This window comes from Saccopteryx leptura, chromosome 5 (genome assembly GCF_036850995.1).
Source record: "Saccopteryx leptura isolate mSacLep1 chromosome 5, mSacLep1_pri_phased_curated, whole genome shotgun sequence".
In the NCBI taxonomy this organism is placed as follows: Eukaryota; Metazoa; Chordata; class Mammalia; order Chiroptera; family Emballonuridae; genus Saccopteryx; species Saccopteryx leptura.
Window position 1 is genome coordinate 61,926,618 of NC_089507.1, and position 13,567 is coordinate 61,940,184.

At 36.3% G+C, this 13,567-nt stretch overlaps 1 protein-coding gene across 2 annotated transcripts in view; it reads left to right on the top strand.

The window, feature by feature from the left end:
• CFAP299 (cilia and flagella associated protein 299) overlaps positions 1 to 13,567 on the top strand; it is a 744,166-nt gene that overhangs the window by 443,974 nt on the left and 286,625 nt on the right. The window lies entirely within an intron of this gene.

Consider the following 13,567-nt stretch of genomic DNA (forward strand, 5'->3'; position numbering starts at 1 on the left):
CAGTAGAGGGATTGCTAGGTCATATGGTTATTCTATTCAAAATTTTTTGAAGAACCAACATATTTTCTTCCATAATGATGTGAGGTGGTATCTCATAGTTCTGATTTGCATTTCTTGAATAGCTAGTGCAGATGAGCATCTTTCATATGTCTGTGGACATTTGTATGTTCTCTTGGGAGAAGAGACTGTTCAGGTCATTATGTCTTTTTAATTTCTTTCAATAATGCTTTGCAGTTTTCAGTATGTAGGTCCTTCACATCTTTTGTTAAGTTTATTCCTATGTATTTCAAAATGTTTTTGCAATTATAAAAGAAACTGTCTTTTTTAGTTCATTTTATGAAGTTTCTTTGTCAGTGTATAAGTGAAAAATAGATTTTTATATATTGAATTTGTACATTGTGAATTTACTGTATTGGTTTATTGCTTCTAATTGTTTTTTGGTGGAATCTTTGGGGTTTTCTGTGTACAGAATAATGTCATCTCAAAAAGTGATACCTTTTTTCTTCTTTCCCAATATGGATAACTTTTATTTTTTTCTCTTGCATGATGGCTCTGACTAAAACCTCCAGAATTATGTTGAATAAGAGGGGTGAGAGTGGACAACCTTATTGTGTTCTTGATTTTAGAGGAAAAGCCTTCATTTTTCACCATTTAGTATGATATTAGCTGACAGTTTTTCATACATGGCCTTTATTATTTTGATGCATTTCCCTTCTACACCATTTTATTGAGTGTTTTAACTGTAAAGGAATGTTTTATCTTATCAAAAGCCTTTTCAATAGATCCTATCTATTGAAAGGATCATATGGGGTTTGTTTCTTGTTTTGTTGATGTGGTGTATTATGTTGATTGATTTATGGACGTTGAAGCATCCCTGTGCAAGGCATTGAATTCTACTTGATCATGATGTATTTTTTTAATGTGCTATTATATTCAGCTTGCTAATATTTTGTTTAGGACTTTTGTATCTGTGTTCTTTAGAGATATTGGTCTATAGTTTATTTTTTTGTGTGTTGTCCTTGCCAGGTTTTTATATCATGGTTATGTTGGCCTCATAAAATGTTGTTAGGGAGTATTGCATTTTTTTTTAATTTTTTGAAAGGGCGAGAAAGATAGGTACTAAATCTTTTTTGAATGCTTGGTAGAATTCACCAATATAGCTATCTAGTCCTGGAATTATATTTTGGAGAGGTTTTGATAGTTGTTTCTATTATTTCTTTGCTTATGGGTCTATTTAAGTTTTCCACTTTTGGGGATTCAGTCTAGGAAAATTGTATAGTTCTAGGAATTTATCCATTTTCTCTAGGTTGTTGAATTTGGTGGCATATAACTTTCATAGTATTCTATTATGATCCTTTCTGTGTCTATGCTGTAGTAATTTCTCCTCTTTCATTTTGGATTTTGTTTATATAAGTCCTTTCTCTCTTTTTTTTTCTTAGTGAGTGTAGCCAGGGGAGAAGTGAGAGAAGGGAAGATAGTGAGACAGATGCCCACATGAGCCCAGACCCAGGATTCAATGGGCAATACCTTATCTTGGGCCGATGCTCAAATCAAATCAACTGAGCTATTTTTAGTGCCTGAGGCTGACATGCTTTGACCAACCGAGCTATCCTCAGTGCCCAGACCATATTTGAACCATTTGAACCACTGGCTGTGGGAGGAGAAGAATGAGAGAAAGGGAAGAGAAGCAGATGGTTCTACTTCTTTTTCAATCTCAGTATGTTCTACTTCTTTTTCTTCCTCTATTTTATTAGCTAGGGCCTCCAATACAGTCCTGTTGATAGGGTACATCTATGCCTTGTTCCTGATCTTAGGGCAAAAGCATTCTATCTTTCACTTTTAAGTTGATGCTTGCTATAGGTTTTATATGGATGCTTTTTATCACATTGAAAAAGTTCCTTTCCACAATTGATTGAGAACTTTTGTCATAAATAGATAGCAAATTTGTCAAATGTTTTTCCTATATCTTTTAAGAGGATGGTATTTTGTTTTTCCTTTATTCTGTTAAAGTGGTAAACTCTATAACTCTATTGATTGATTCTATTATATTATGGTAAATACACCTAACATTAAATTCACCATTTTAACCTTTTTAAAGTATACAATTCAGTAGTTTTAAGCATGTTTACAATGTTGTGCAACCACCATTACTATCTAGTTGCAGAACATACATATCACTTGAAAAGGAAATCCTATGCCCATTAAGCAATTACTCCCCATTCACTGTTTCCCTTGATGTTTGCGTTTTTAACATACTGAGAGGAGTACATATAGAGCTGTCCAAACAGCTTTATTTCAATGGAGAGAGCCACTTGGGCAATTTTTCAAAGTTGTTACGCTATACGCTCTCTCTGCTTATAATCACTCACACACAAAAACAATCTAAATGATAATGTAGTTAAAAACAACATTTAAGGCTGATACATCCTGAGAAAAAAGAAAACTTGTATTAAAACTTTTAGTTACCAATAACCAAAAGTATAACATAAAATATTAAAATAGATGACTTATAAGAATTGTTTTCAAACATAAAGAAAAAATGTTTAAAGATTAATATAGGGAATCAGGGTGTGGTTAATTTGCCTTCTGATCTGTACAGTATCAGCCTTAAAACTATAAAAGTCACACAAAATAAATGTCAGCTCTGTTTTTACTATTATAAATATTATGACTTAACACTTTTACTATTTTTCAATAGCTGGAAAAAGTATGCTAAACCAAAATGAGCTCAATAAATTTTATAACATAACTAAGGCAAATATATTTCTGTAGCCAAATGCTTTTACATTAGATATCAGTCAGTAGCTAGAAAACTCCATTTTCCCTTTTAGAGTCTAGCTGATTTATTATTCCACATGTTTTATATTTGTTAAAGGATGTGGCTTTTTTTAAAGACGTTTTGACTTACAGCCTCTCTGTTGTATGAGTAAATGAAAGCAAATGATGCTGTTGTAAAGTATAAAAGAAAAGAAAATGTGCCAAGGTTGCAAACAAGTATAAGCCTGTTAATACATATAGATAATCTTGGTTAAATATCAGGCTTGTCAGAAGCACTGTTATATATTGCTGCTTTCCTCATTCATATTTTGATATAAATCATTACTCCTATGATTAAGAACTTTTATTGAGCAAGTTTCTTCCCATGGTTAAAGTGCTTCTTCAATCTGAATAGACCAGTGCTTTACCTATCCCCTAGTAGTTCAGATGCTGGACAGTCTGCTTCAGCAGACTGTAGTGGTGTTCTGCCATCTACAAGCTAGATAAAATGTAGCACAAACACAAGCTGAGTCCTTAGGGTCATTGGGCTCAGGATTGAATGGACTGGTTGAACAAGAAGTTTGTTTAATTAAGTCAACACTTCCTACAGTGATCCAGAATTCAGTAATGTTGGTGACAATATGTAAAAATCTTGGTATGTTGCTAACAATGTAGGAGCTAAAGAAATATTTGAAGATGGATGGAAGGAAGGAAGGAAGGAAGGAAGGAAGGAAGGAAGGAAGGAAGGAAGGAAGGGAGAGAGATAGGGAGGGAATTTGGGTGAGTGTATAATCAGAACTCTAATTTTTTTGAAATTCTTTATCTTAATACAAATTTTGTTTAAATATGAATAGTTTTTTTTAAGATACAGTAGAGTGTAATATTTTGTTTAAATATAAATAGTGGTTTTTTTAAAGATACAATAGAGTGTAATAGCTAGAATGTGGTGGAGCAGGCTTCTAAGTCTCAAAGCTGTGTGACTTTAGGTAAGTTTCTAATGTCTCTATGCCCCAACTTCTTCATCTATAAAATGGGAATAATACTAGTACCTACATTCTAATGTAACAACTAAATGAATTAATACCTGTTAAAGCCCCTAGGGCAATTAGTGTGCACATAATAAATGTTAGCAGCTCTCCCAGCTGTTATTCAACCAACATAGACCCTGTCTACTTAAATGTTAGAGCTATATATATTCTCTAAGTAGTCCACAACTGATTGATTTCTTACTATATCTATGATAAGAAATACAAATTAATGGCTATTAGGCAACTATCAAATTTATCTGAATACCAGATGGAGATAATGACCTCAGAACAATGAGAAAAATTAATCATTAAGATTGAATTATATAAGTAGGGGTGATTAATAGAGTAGCTGAAAGGAAATTGGTGGGATTGGAGATTGGAGACTCAAGAGGGAAGTCAGTTCTGTAACCAGCTATCTCCAGGGTTAGAAAGTCAGAAGAATGCGAGCCAGGAGAGCATTTTTATCTGAGCCTCATTACTCGAGGCCCAGTGTGGACTTCTCAGTGGCCAGGATGGTTAAAGAAAATAGGTTTAACTTTATCCAAAGAAAACAACATGCAGAAATCAGAAGAGGAAATCAAATTTTTGAGGAATTTCAGAAAGACATAAACTTTAGATTGAAAGAAAGAAGCTCAAATAAATATCCTGGAGAAGCAGCTTCTCATTCCAACTCTGCTGAAAAACTGCTGGGTGATCAGGACACGTAGCAGTTTCTCTGAGCATTGACTTACTATGAAATAATGTTTTGGAATAACAAGCATTACATATTGATGGCCTGGGATCAGATTTGAAGAACTAAAGTGAGATTTTTTTATTTTTTTGGTTCATGATATTTAAAACATTTTAAACCTAAAAGCCTTTAAAAGAGACTTTTATACATTCCCCAATTCTACTAGCCCTCCCCTACTCTACCCTTTGTCCCCATAGTCATACAATTGCTTGATCCCAGACAGAATTTGGATCTCTCTACCTATCTTTATGTACTCTTCCTTTTTGGGGGGGAGGGGGGCTTTCAAATTCCATCAGTCTATATGCATAATTATAGAATGAACAGTAATACTGGCTAATTATTAGGCTCCTTTTGTATGCCTGAGACTAACCCTCAAAATAATCTTAAAGGATAAATAATATAACATTTATTTTGCAGATGGTTAGACTGAGGCTGTGGGATGCTAAGTGTCCTATCTAAGGCCACATATACAGCTTATAAATAGTAGGACCAGGGTCCTAATTCTCACTTACCTGAGATCAAGGCTGAATGTCTTTACATTATACTATACTTCCTTAAATTGTTGTTTACTACAGTCATTTCTAAAATATGGAACTAAAAAGTGGAAATATTTAGTAATCTGGGAGATGTTCTCATCTATAGTAGCATATCTTCTAATTAGTCTGTAAAAATGAGTTGCTACCTTTCATCAAGTCAAGGCTACTTCAAGATTGGACCCTCCTAGTAGATTAAGAGATACTTCTTGTTGGTTATATAAATTTTTAAATATGACATATATGTTTGCTCGCTTATAGTTTGCATTGTATGTGGGGAACAGGCTGTAAACAGGCCAGGTCGTGAGAGCCTAAGGCTTAGTTTTAAAAGTAAGCTTTTCCCCACACCCTTGATTGTTGCATGATGTAGCGTGGTGCACTCTCATGAATAATCCCATTATGCCTCAGATAAGTGACTTTGTATCAGAGACTTCCCTGTTTGTATATTGGATTAAAGGTTTTGATTTCTACACTATAAAGTGGGGCAGATTGGGAGCTTGCCTTTGCTCAGTTCCTGAGATTAACATTAAAGAGGAGAGCAGAGAAAGGCCACATGGAAGAGACCAGGAGAAGCAGCCAAGATGGCAGAGTGCTGAAGGAGAAGCCAGTTTGTGCAGGGAATAGGTGAATGAGACTGGTTAGATAAGAAATCTTTGATTCTAGGAAACTCAGATAAGTCAGTGGCTTTGGGACCCCTGAATGGAAAAGGAAGTGTTTTCCCACTGTATTTCTTGTCCACCAGGTACAAGCTAGGATTAAAGCTAATGGTCCACCAGTTCTTGGCTCCATTGTTTCACTATCGTCTGTTGGTCAAATAAGTTTTAAAATATGATATATGTTTGCTCACTTATAGTTTGCATTGGGTGTGGGGGGGGGGGGGCAGGCTGTAAGCAGGCAGGGTAGTTATAGCCTAAGGTTTAGTTTTAAGACTAAGCTTTTCCTCACACCCTTGACTGATTGCATGATGTAGTGTGGTGCACTCTCATGAGGAATCCCATTATGCCTCAGATAAGTGACTTTCTATCAGAGGCTTCCTTGTTTGTATATTGGATTAAAGGTTTGGATTTCTACACTGTAAAGTGGGGCAGACCGGGAGCTTGCTCTCTCAGTTCCTGAGATTAGCATTAGAGAGGGTAACAGAGGAAGGCCATGTGGAGGAGGCCAGGAGAAGCAGCCAAGATGCTGGAGTGCTGAATGAGAAGCCAGTTTGTGCAGAGAGAAGGAGATGAGGAACAGAGGTGAATAAGTCTGGTGAGCTAGAAACCTTTGATTCCAGGAAACTCGGATGAGTCAGTAGCTTTGTGAGTGCTGAATGAGTGGGTTTTGGAGCCCAGTGTGTGTTTTTACTTGCCCACCGGGTGCAAGCTAGGATTAAAGATGATGGTCCACCAGTTCATGGCTCTGTTGTTTCATTACTGTCTGTCCTAATCTAATACTAACCTGCATGAGCCAGGCAGCTGTGATGGTGGCTGGGGCTACTGGCTTTACACTTCTTCACCCAGATATTGTAAAAGACAAGTTCTATTGACTGATTTTGTTCTATTAAAACAGATTAAATATGAAGTTGGAGTTACCATCCCAGTGTTTAAAGTGGCATCCTTTTCTTGCATTTCTAAAATGGAGCAAACTCTGTGGTTAAATTCTAATGTTAGTAATTAGGAAGTAACAATTACTTGGTTTAAAATGTCATTCAGAAACTCCTTGAAAGTTTAATTAAGCTAAACTTCTGATGAGTTTACAATCTGAGGCTGTGGTTATGAGGTAACCATACTTTTTGAAAGCTAAGGGTACAAGTCTCTGACAACATGCCCCATTTATATGTTTAAAGAATGTGGTTATTTCTCAATAGCCATACTATCCTTAGAACCATTATCTCCCAACATCTGTTAGTTAAATACTATCTGAATTATGACTGTTTAACATACTGAGAAAAAAAGATCCCTTATGTTTGTACCATGTTGATATTATATACAAAGCCAATACAGCTGGGATAAAGTAGATTAACTTTATTTAGTTTCATGTATCAACAGAAACTTCAGATAAGTACTAAGTTCAGAATCTAGGCTATGTGTGATAACATAAAGTATGACAGAGAGCAACTAAGCAATAGCAATCTTCATTTCTTAGCTACTATCTTGATCTTGTAGTACTGGCTGTACTGAAAATCTTGTTTTCACTTGAACAAATTAAATGTGTAAGTCAATAATAGTGACTAATTATATATGATCCATGAGTAAAAATTTCAATTATTTTCTTCATTAACATGAATAAACTCTAAACATTAAAATCAACAACCAAATATTCTATAATGGGTCTAAAGACTTTTTAAAAAATCAAATATAGAAATGATTTGAGGCCCTGGCCAGCTGGGTCAGTTGTAGAGCATCAGCCTGGTATGTGGAAGTCCCAGTTTCCATTTCCGATCAGGGCATATAGGAAAAGTGACCATCTGCTTCTCTATCCTTCACCCTCCCCCTTCTCTCTCTCTTTTTCTCTCTCTCTTCCTCTCCTACTGCCATGGCTCAAATGGTTTGAGCAAATTGGCCCCAGATGCTTAGGATGGCTCCATGGCCTCTCTCTCCTCAGGTGCTAATATAGCTTGGTTACTGAGCAACAGAGCAGTGGCCCCAGATTGGCAGAGCATTACCCCATAGGGGGCTTGCTAGGTGGACCCTGGTTGGGGCACATGCGGGAGTCTGTCTGTCTGACTCCCTGACTCTCACTTAATAATAATAAAAAATGATTTGGAATTATTTTTTAATCATTCCTTAAGAACTGAATCAATTTAACAAATCAGTAAATAATTTGTCCTGAAATAATTGGTTAACCTTTACATTGAACAAAAATAATACTAAATGTTCTGCTATGTTTATATATATGAAGACTGTTTTTTTTCCCATCTGACCAATATTGTATTTCAAACCTGCAAATGAAAGTTTCTTATGCCTCCATCTGTTGGTAGAGGGGTACCCTATCAAAGGAGTATCCATTCATGCATTTATTCTTTGAAAGCTTACAGGGTGCCAAACATTATACTGAGTGCTGGGAGACAGAGGAGAGGCAACCATTGAGTTGGAGGGAGGGAGCTAGGAGAAGGTATAAAAACTGACTATTCAAGGATCTGTAGGAGTTAACCTGATAGGGGAGGAGAGGGCATTCCAGGAGAGCAGAAAGACTGGAGCAAAGTCATAGACCTGAGAGACAGCATGATGTGTGAAGGACCAAAGGTTAATGGTGTTAATGGATCCTAAAGTAAGAAGAGGCTGGAGAGTTGGGAAGAAACCTAGCTATAAGGAACCTTGTTAAGGGTTTAGGACTCTGTAGGGGTACACTGAGTAGTTGATGTCAGGAGAATTACATACGCAACTATGTACAATTTTGAGAACGATCAAACTTGAAGACAAGAGGCCAGGCAAGAGATGATGACGGTCTGAACTAGACTGTTCTTGCTCAGTAGAAAATATATTGTTTTGAAGGATATCAGAAGAATCCCACAATAGCAACAATGGTAACATCAGTGGCAACATCAGTAGCAACCAGAATTTATGTTGTTATGCACCCGGCATTCTGCCAAGACCTTACATGCTCCAGTGCAATTCTTATTAAGACTTTGTGAGTTAGGTAGTCTTATTATTCCCATGTTTAGAGGTCACACAGCTAGGAAATGGGAGGGCAGAGACTCGAAGTGAGATCTGTCGTCTTAACTACCATGTTATACAACCAAGCTTACTTAATTTATAACTTTGATAGTGTAAAATAATGAAGTAATGGCTTTCACAATAAAAACTGAATACATTTTTCTCCTAAAATAATTAAACTAAATGGACTTTGTGAATACTTTTGTCCTTACTTCATTTTTTTTTTTTTTTTTTTGTATTTTTCTGAAGCTGGAAATGGGGAGAGACAGTCAGACAGACTCCCGCATGCGCCCAACCGGGATCCAGCCGGCACGCCCACCAGGGGCGACGCTCTGCCCACCAGGGGGCGATGCTCTGCCCCTCCGGGGCATTGCTCTGCCGCGACCAGAGCCACTCTAGCGCCTGGGGCAGAGGCTAAGGAGCCATCCCCAGCGCCCGGGCCATCTCTGCTCCAATGGAGCCTTGGCTGCGGGAGGGGAAGAGAGAGACAGAGAGGAAGGAGAGGGGGAGGGGTGGAGAAGCAAATGGGCGCTTCTCCTATGTGCCCTGGCCGGGAATCGAACCCGGGTTCCCCGCACGCCAGGCCGACGCTCTACCACTGAGCCAACTGTCCTTACTTCAAAGAGTAATTTATTTATATTTATTTGTGTTTTTATTAAAGTATAGTTGACATGCAATATATTAGTTTCAGGTATACAACATAATAATTTGACATTTATGTACCCTACAATGTGATCACCATAAGTCTAGTAACCATTTGTCACAGTACAAAGTTATTACAATTTTAATTGAATATATTCCATGTGCTTTACATCATATTTTCATAACTTATTTTATAACTAAAACTCTGTACCTCTTATTTCCCTTTGCTCTTTTTACCCATTTCCAGCACCCTTCTAGAAACTGTCAGTTTGTTCTCTGTGTCTATAAATCTGTTTCTGTTTTGTTTGTTCATTTGTTGTTGTTGTTTTCAGATTCTACATATAAGCGAAATAATATGGTATTTGTCTTTCTTTGGCTGCCATTTCACTTACCATGATATTGTATAGGTCCATCTATGTTGTCACAAATGACAAAATTGCATTCTTTTTCATTGCTAAGTGATATTCCATTGTGTATATACTACATTTTCTTTATTCATATATCAATGAAAACCTAGGTAGCTTCCAAACCATGGCTTTTGTAAATAATGCTGCAGTAAACATAAAGACAATGTTTGTTTTCATTTTCTTTGGATAAATATCCAGAAGTGGAATTGCTGGGTCAAGTATGTAGTCATTATGATGAATACCTGAACTCCAGAGGAGGAGGTAGCTTATGCTCAAACAGAAATAAGCAGGCTCTATTGAACTTACAAAGTAATAGAATATATCTTCAGCATTGTTTGTCTCTTTACCCTTATTTCTTGTTGACTTTTATCTTTCTCCCTAGGTTATCTGTAATTTAATGTCTTCCCTACTTTTTGTGATAAAAGCTATCTGAGCAATCGATTTGAATAGCCATGTTTGTTAGTGATTCAATGGGATATTTCTCCTAGTGGATGTTTCAGTATGAAGAGTGGACTGTTAGAGGACAGAGGGGAGAGAGATTTCATAAATACTTAGAAAGGGTTGCCTCCACAAAGGACTAATATTCATCTTAAAAGAGTCATCTGGTATGATGAATTTAAATATTTAAGTCCCATAGTAAAACATCCTTATTCAAATTCTGTCCTTCAGAGCAAACTTCTTATTGTAATTTGACTTTCACTGTAGTGGGGCCGCCTGGAGAAAATGCTTTGGTAGAGATTGAAGTACCTGCACAAATAGGCAGTTGTAGTTCTCAATTTCAGTCCTGCAAATAGCTTCTGGTTTTATCTGTTATTTATCTAGGAATTTTGGTAAATCTGAGTTAGTTCCTGAGAAAAATTCGCTCGCAGCGTGCTCACAAATCAAATTTCTGAGTCTGAAACAGTGAGGATGACTGGAGTCACGGTAAATGCACACAAGGAAAAGGCTTCATTTTAATGCTGTTAGGCAGGAAGCCGGCTTATTTTCCTGCATTACACCCTTACCTTGCTATGTGCTCCTTCTCTGTGAAAAGTCTTAGAAGACCTGTTTAGAAAGTCAGAGTGTAAGCATCCCTGGACTTGAAAAGGATGTAGAGTTTTGAGAAAGTAGACTTTCTCATTACCTTCAGATCATATCATGTAAGGAAATAAAGCCAGTTTTGAAAATCTAGTCATACTTCCTACATTGATGACTTTTTATATTATTCCAAGGAAACAGATCAATTCTGACAGCTGACAGTTTCTTATAATTGCATTTAATCAACGAGTTTATTTTAAAGCTGCCTAAAGTTCTTACTGCATTCCACATTGCTGACTCTTGGAAAAGTTAGGAGTACTGATAGTCTTATTAAAAACTCATAATTTTCCAGGTAGTTAACTGTCTTAGCCAATAAATCTCATTTTCTCTTCTCAAAGGTTATTATATTTCCTGGGCAGTGGACCAAGTAGGGCAGATGTTGTGAAGATGTTCTGATCAATCCAAATAAGGGAATAGGTGTTTGAAATTTACTCTATAAACATAATGGTACTAAAACTTGGCTGTGTGATTTGGGTGGAACACAGTAAAAGAAACAAAAAGCATTTTGCTGACCCTATATGATTCAACCCTTAAGAGAGGAGAAAAAAATGACTATTCGTCACCAGGCAAAGACAACAACACAAAGAAAGAAAACTATAGGCCAATATCCCTAATACATATAGATGCTAAAATCCTCAACAAAAATATTAGCAAACCAGATCCAGCAATATATGAAACAAATTATACACCATGATCAAGTGGGATTTATTCTTGGGAGGCAAGGCTGGTACAATATTCACAAATCAATCAATATGATTCATCACATAAACAAAAGGAATGAGAAAAACCATGTGATAATTTCAATAGATGCAGAAAAAGCATTTGATAAAATCCAGCACCCATTCATGATCAAAACTCTCAGTGAAGTGGGAATACAGGAAACATACCTCAACATGACAAAGGCCATCTATGACAAACCCACAGCCAACATCATACTCAATGGGCAAAGATTAAAAGCAATCTGCTTAAGATCAGGAACAAGGCGGGGTGCCCCCTTTTACCACTCTTATTCAACATAGTTCTGGAAGTCCTAGCCACAGCAATCAGACAAGAAGAAAAAATAAAAGGCATTCAAGTTGGAAAAGAAGAAGTAAAACTACCATTATATGCAGATGATATAATACTGTATATAGAAAACCCTAAAATTTCAGTCAAAAAACTATTAGACCTGATAAATGAATTCAGCAAGGTGGAAGCATATAAAATTAATACTCAGAAATCAGTGGCATTTTTATACAACAATGAACTGTCAGAAAGAGAAATTAAGGAAACAATCCCCTTCACTATTGCAACCAAAAAAATAAAGTACCTAGGAGTAAATTTAACCAGGAAGATTAAAGACTTGTACTTGGAAAATTATAAAACATTGATAAAAGAAATCAAGGAAGATACAAATAAGTGGAAGCATATACCATGTTCATGGTTAGGAAGAATAAACACTATTAAAATGTCTATAATACCCAAAGCAACTTATAAATTCAATGGAATACCAATTAAAATACCAATGACATACTTCAAAGATATAGAACACATATTCCAAAAATTTATATGAAACCAAAGAGAACATGAATAGCCTCTGCAATCTTGAAAAGGAAGAAGAAAGCGAGAGGTATCACACTTCCGGATATCAAGTTATACTACAAGGAAATTGTACTCAAACAGCCTGGTTCTGGCAAAAGAAAAGGCATATAGATCAATGGAACAGAACAGAGAATCCAGAAATAAACCCACAGCTTTATGGACAACTGATATTTGACAAAGGAGGTAAGAGCATACAATGGAGTAAAGACAGCCTCTTTAATAAATGGTGTTGGGAAAATTGGACATCTACCTGCAAAAAAAATGAAACTAGACCACCAACTTGCACCACTCACAAAAATAAACTCAAAATGGATAAAAGACTTAAATGTAAGCCATGAAACCATAGCATCTTAGAAGAAAACATAGGCAGTAAGCTCTCTGACATCCCTCGCAGCAATATATTTGCCAATTTATCTCCATGGGCAAGTGAAATAAAAGACAGGATAAACAAATGGGACTATATCAAACTAAAAAGCTTTTGCATAGCTAAAGACAATAAGAACAGAATAAAAAGACAAACTATGCAATGGAAGAACATATTAGAAAATACATCTTATAAGGGGTTAATAACCAAAATTTATAAAGAACTTGTAAAACTCAACACCAGGAAGACAAACAATCCAATCAAGAAATGAGGAAAAGAAATGAATAGAGACTTCTCTAAAGAGGACATAGAGAGGGCCAATAGGCATATGAAAAAAACTCAACATCACTAATCATTAGAGAAATGCAAATTAAAACCACAATGAGATATCACCTCACACCAGTCAGAATGGCACTCATCAACAAAACAACACAGAATAAGTGCTGGCGAGGATGTGGAGAAAAGGGAACCCTCCTGCACTGCTGGTAGGAATGCAGACTGGTGCAGCCACTGTGGAAAACAGTATGGATATTCCTCAAAAAATTAAAAATCGAATCGCCTTTTGACCCAGCTATTCCTCTTTTAGGAATATGCCCCAAGAACACTATATAGCACTATTTCAAAAGGAAAAATGCACCCCCATGTTTATAGCAGCATTGTTCACAATAGCGAAGATCTGGAAACAGCCCAAGTATCTGTCAGTAGACAAGTGGATTAAAAAGCTTTGGTACATATATACTATGGAATACTACTCAGCCATAAGAAATGATGACATCAGATCATTTACAATAACATGGATGGACCTTGATA